Consider the following 5,363-nt stretch of genomic DNA (forward strand, 5'->3'; position numbering starts at 1 on the left):
AGCTGGAAGCAGTGGGAACTCGCGTTATCAGGCCTGATATCTGTGGGTGGCAGAGCTTGAGCTGGGTCTGACTGGGTAGAAGAGTCTTGAGATCAAAGGCAGTGCTAGAGGAGGGAATGATCATGACTAGAGATGAACGACTGGCCTTTCTTTTGCCCTTTACAGTTTGGAAAGTTCTTTAACATCCATTATACCACTTAATCCTCACACCAACCCTACGAGGTGGATATTATTATCATCCGCATTTTATCCGTGGGGAACTAGGCTCAGCCAGGTCAAGTGGCAGATCTGGGACTCACATCCAGGTCTTCTGGCTCCAAATTTCATCTTCACCCCACCCCCCACCCCCGTCCTAGTCCTACACTGTCTGAGCTGGGTGAGGGGATCAACTTGACTAAGGGGAAAGGAGTGCTCTGGAGAGCAGTGGGAAACTAGGGTGTTGAGTTAAGGCCAAGCCAGACCGAGGAGGTCCCTGAGAGCCAGGCAGTGCAGACTTCATGCAGAGGAAATAGGCTTTTGAGCAGGAGCGTCACATGATACAAGTGGTGAGATCCATCAGTCTGATAGCAAGTGTGCACAGAGGATTGGGAAGTGGGAGTTTGGGAATAGAGATGCTAGTGAGGGGGCTTCTGGAAGAAGCCTGGGTCTCCAGATTATATCGTTAATACCCAGGATATTATTGGCTTCTTTTTTGGGATTCATCACTGTGCCAAGAAACTGGAATTAGACACAACCGAAATATTCTGTCCCTTTCATTCACTATCTTTATTAGTGAGCCAGTGTCTCTGACATTTGGTCCACGTTATTGTCAGCATTTCTGCTTTACCCCACCACAGGGCCCTCTCTTTAAGCAAAGTTGTGATTAAAACAATGCACAAACATGACTTAAGAGTTGGAGCAAACAGTGGCTTGACTTTTATTATATTTAATGAATATTTACTGAGAACCAACTACGTGCTGAGCACTGTGCAAAGTTCCTCTGCTGGGGAGACGGACAGAATGGGTGGCAGAGAAGCTCGTTCAAGTGGCTCATGGGCTGTGGGGTGGGGGTGGGGCTGGAAGAGAGGGTGTCGGGGCGGGGAAGGGGTAGGAGGGTAGACAAGAAGACAAAGAAAGCGGGAGAGGGCTACGGAGCCTGGCTCCTTTTCACACCAGGAGGCCAGGATTAGGTGTGGATCCACCCGCAGCAGTGAATGTCCCACTCTGAGGTTGCCTTTGTCATGTGATCAAAGGATGTCTCCAGACGCCAACAACCCCAGCCCCAGCTAACCGCTGCTTTCTGCTCTGCTGGGGCCAGCCCTCTGAAACTGGCTGATCCAGAAGAGCGAGTTGGGAGTCTGTCCCTCCCCCCCCCTTATCTGCTCCCCTGGGGCTGCAGTGGAGAGCCCCACCCTCCAAGGGGAAGTCTGTGCTGTGAGGTGTAGCAGGACACCTGAGTCCAGCCACCCTGACTCACTGTGTGCCCTTGGGCAAGTTATTTCCTCTCTGGTTCCTTCCTCTTTCAGAATTCGAGCAGCTCCTTGTAGCTCTAAAGATTTGATGGTGATTACTGCAGAATTGCAATGTGTGTGTGTGTGTGTGTGTGTGTGTGTGTGTGACTTGCTGTTTAATAGGGTGCTAAGACAGCAGGGGGGCCGTCCTTCCAGCCCCCCAGCCCCACACGTGTGGCTCTCATTACTGTCAGGAGGCCTTAAGTCGGCCCCATGGAGATGAGAACAGACCCTTTAATTAGGCACGGTTCCCAGAGCGAGAGAGGGACCAGCCTGGGCCTGGCTGCCCTGGCGTCGCGGGGAGCCCAGCCTGCGGGGCTGGAGGGGGTTGGGAGGGGGAGGCTGCGGCCGGGCATCTGAAGGACTCAACAAGTTTACACTTCGCTAACCCGATGGATGAATGGGGCCCTGTCCACCCACATGGGGGCCTGGAATCTTCAATTACGGCAATTACATCAACAGGTCGGAAGGGCAGCACTTTCCGCTGAAGAGGCTCAGGGCCTAAAAGAAAAATCCGAAAGCCACTGTTTTTTTCCTTTCTTTTAAAGGGATTGGGTTGATGGAAGAAGACCCCCATCTGCAGTCTAATTGGGCTGTGGGTAGAAAACAAAGATATGGCACATTTTTGGGGTAAAATCTGGCTGGCACACGCTCACCCGCCTCTGGACTCCTGGCTCTTCTCTCAGTCCACTTGGTGTTATAGGTCCTGGTGTGCATGCATCTCCCCCGTCGTCTTCCCGAGGATGGGACGCGGTGCCTTCATCTCTGAATTCTCCCGGCACGCAGTACAATGGGTGGCAGTCAAGGCAGCACTGAAGTCGGAAGGGCTGCATTAGACCCTGGAGAAGTCACTTAGTCTCTCCGATCCTCAGTTTCCATATCTGTAAAATGGGCATAAGGCTTTCTACCCTTCCTGCTTCCTAAGATTTTAAGGAAGACTCTAGTTCCTGCTACCTATGCAAGCTAATTGGGTATTTTCTCTTTCTCAGCCACCTTGTTAGGTCAGTAAGACTAGAGTGAGACTTGGCCCAGCAGCATAGCTGTCACTTAGGAGCTTGTTAGAAATGCAGAATCTCCAGCCCCACCCAGATCTGCTGAATCAGAATCTGCATTTTACCAAGTTCCCCAGGAACTTCGTGTGCACATTAAGGTGTGAGAAGCTCTGCTCTAGACTGAAACTTGCACGCAATAAACGTCAGTTAAGTGAGTGAACGAGAGCAAGGCTTGTGGCCCTATTCTCGTCTATAAAATAAGGACAATAATGTTTGTTCTTTCCTATATGAGGGATGCTGTGAGATCAAATAAAGAAGCGCTTTATAGTTGTAAAGGTATTTTATTCAGCCACTCACTAAGCCATTCAATAAACATTTGCTGAGCAGCTACTCTAAGGTGGTTTTATAAAATATATTCTCTGCTTAGGAACCATTTGAAGTATTCTACAAGTCTGGTTTTTAGAAGAACTAAGTACAATAAAACGTGGTAAGTGCTGTGAAAATAGTGCTCAAAATAGGAGGTGGAGGGGAGCAATCAATTCTGATCGAAGTTCGGGGCTGGCTAGGGTAGGAGAGGCCTCGCTGAGGGGGTACATTGAGCTTATGCAGGCATGAGCCAGATGGAGAAGCAAAAGGTCTTTCTACATGGAGGCTTTGAGGTCTGAGAGAGGGTGGGGGATTCGGGGGTGGCCGTTAGTCCCAAGGTCACAAGAAGACGTAAAGTGACAGTGTATTTGCAGATGGTGCCATGACTTGATTGGTAAGTCTGGACAGGAGAGGTCCTGCTGCCTGTTTAGTTTCCTTGGGGGCCCATCGTCTGGTTTATTTTAGGTTCCGGTCCTGCATTGGGGCCATCAGCCTGAAAGTTATTGTCCGGCCTGCACTGTCAACTGCCCAAGAGGAAGACACTGCTTTTTGTGATTTTGTTTGTTTGTTTTTCTTTTTCTTCCTCATCTGCTCTAATGGGTGGGGTTTATTGCCAACACCCATGTCCTACTTCCTAAGACTTGTAACATAACACTGAGTAGCGGGGTTTGGTTAAGGAAGAAAAGTAGATTTTCAGATATGTCATTTAGTTGTACCACCTAGTTGGAAAGGCAAGTTGGCATCCGTGGTAACTGAGAATTGAGATGTCAGCATGTTTAGGAAATGGCCAAAGCCCTCCTCCAGCACCACTGAGGTCTGTCACCTGCTGCCCCACTGCCGCCCCACTGTGTCCACAGCAACAGTGGTCACAAGGCTCAGGGCGACGTGTCTCCGGGCTCTGCCTGGTCACAGCAGGTGAGACCAGGAGTGAGAGTGGGTGACATGGTATGGGCGAATACAGAAGCAGGCACAGAGCAGAGCGGGCAGAGGGTGCAAACTGAGTTCTCCTGCAGGTCAGGAGACTTCCAGCTTGATGTGAGGGCTGAGCTGTCTCTTGCTTGTCTAGGCCCTGGATGCACGTATGCCCGACTACAACTCCGTGATGGGGAGGGGAAGGGCCCCGTGTTGGGGGCTCCTCAGTGGGGGAGGGAAGTGCCGTGCTGGATACTCAGGATCCTTTTGCTCAGCTCCAAGCTCCGAAGCTAAAGGCAAGGACTTTGTCTTGCTTGTATGGGACAGCGCCCTGGGGTGCTAAGTTAATATTCAGCCAAACTTGCAAAAAAGGGTTATCTGTTTGTCTCTGGCAAGGACATTGGAGCAAATGGCTTTCTGCACCACTGCCCTTGGTATTGGTATTTATTCTCTTTGGGCAAAAGAAAGAGATAGAACCATTCCCTTATCACTGGTCCCTTTTAGTTCTCTGTTGTTGTAGGTGGCCAACTTTTTTTAAAAAGTGACCCCAGGGGGTTGTTGCTCTGGATAGGTCTTCACTAGAAGCTTGGGAAGCAGCACAGAGCAGAGAAATAACCTGAGATTTGCAGCCAGGTAGGACTAGATTCAAATCTAGGCTCCTCCACTTATGAATTGTGGTACTTAGGAAAGTCCCTTCATGCTTCACGCCTCCATTTCCCCATCAGGAGTGACCTGCCCTCCTTGCTGGATTGTGAGGACTGAAGGACGGCACAGTGACAGCTGCTATGCTTGCTGGTTTGCTCAGAATCTGGGTGTGACCCAGCCCCCTGTGGTCTAGAGATGGAGAATCAGGAGGCTTTCGGTGCGTGAAGCCCATTTTAGCGTTAGAGCTGGGGCAAGCAGAGGAATCTAGTGTCAACCCTGCATCAGCCAGAAAAGGAAACTGCAGCCAGGAACGCCCCACCCTGCAGGGCCCCTGTGGCCACCACGCCTGTCCTCAGACCCACACAAACACCACAGGAGGGGACCCCCAGCACCCTCAGGTTTCCTGGACCTATTCTTGGCACCCACCCTCCCTCCACCTGACCTGGCGTTTGCTCTCCCATCTTCAGTTGCCCTACTTTTGGACCTGACCCTTGCCGGTTCCTTGCTATGGCCTTGAATCCCCTCAAAAGGGACTCTGATGGCACCCCCGGTGCATTACTTCTGTTGCCTCTGGTGCACACACCTCCCTTTCAGGGGCCGGGAGCTCAGTGCTTCAGAAGATTGCTCTCCCCTCTCCCCTCTTCTCCTGGGTGCTGTGTTGGCTTCCGGGGTGGCATTTCCTCTCTTTCTCTTTCTCTTTTATTTTTTATAGCTGTGGGGAGTAGTCTTTGAGGATTTTTTTGGGTGAACACACCATGTGCCTGCTTCATCAAGCAGAAGGAATCAGCAGGAGGAAAAAGCTTGTCCTTAAAGTGATGTGAAGAAATCAAAGGAGCTCTCAGCCTCCCCTTCAGAGGGCAGAGGGAGAATCCTGAGCAAGCTCTTCAGTGATGGAACCTACCTCCTCTAGAGGCTACAGAGTGTCCTAAAACATTCATCTCCCTGCTCTGAGGCTTAG

The sequence above is a fragment of the Diceros bicornis genome, chromosome 15 (genome assembly GCF_020826845.1).
Source record: "Diceros bicornis minor isolate mBicDic1 chromosome 15, mDicBic1.mat.cur, whole genome shotgun sequence".
Lineage (NCBI taxonomy): Eukaryota > Metazoa > Chordata > Mammalia > Perissodactyla > Rhinocerotidae > Diceros > Diceros bicornis.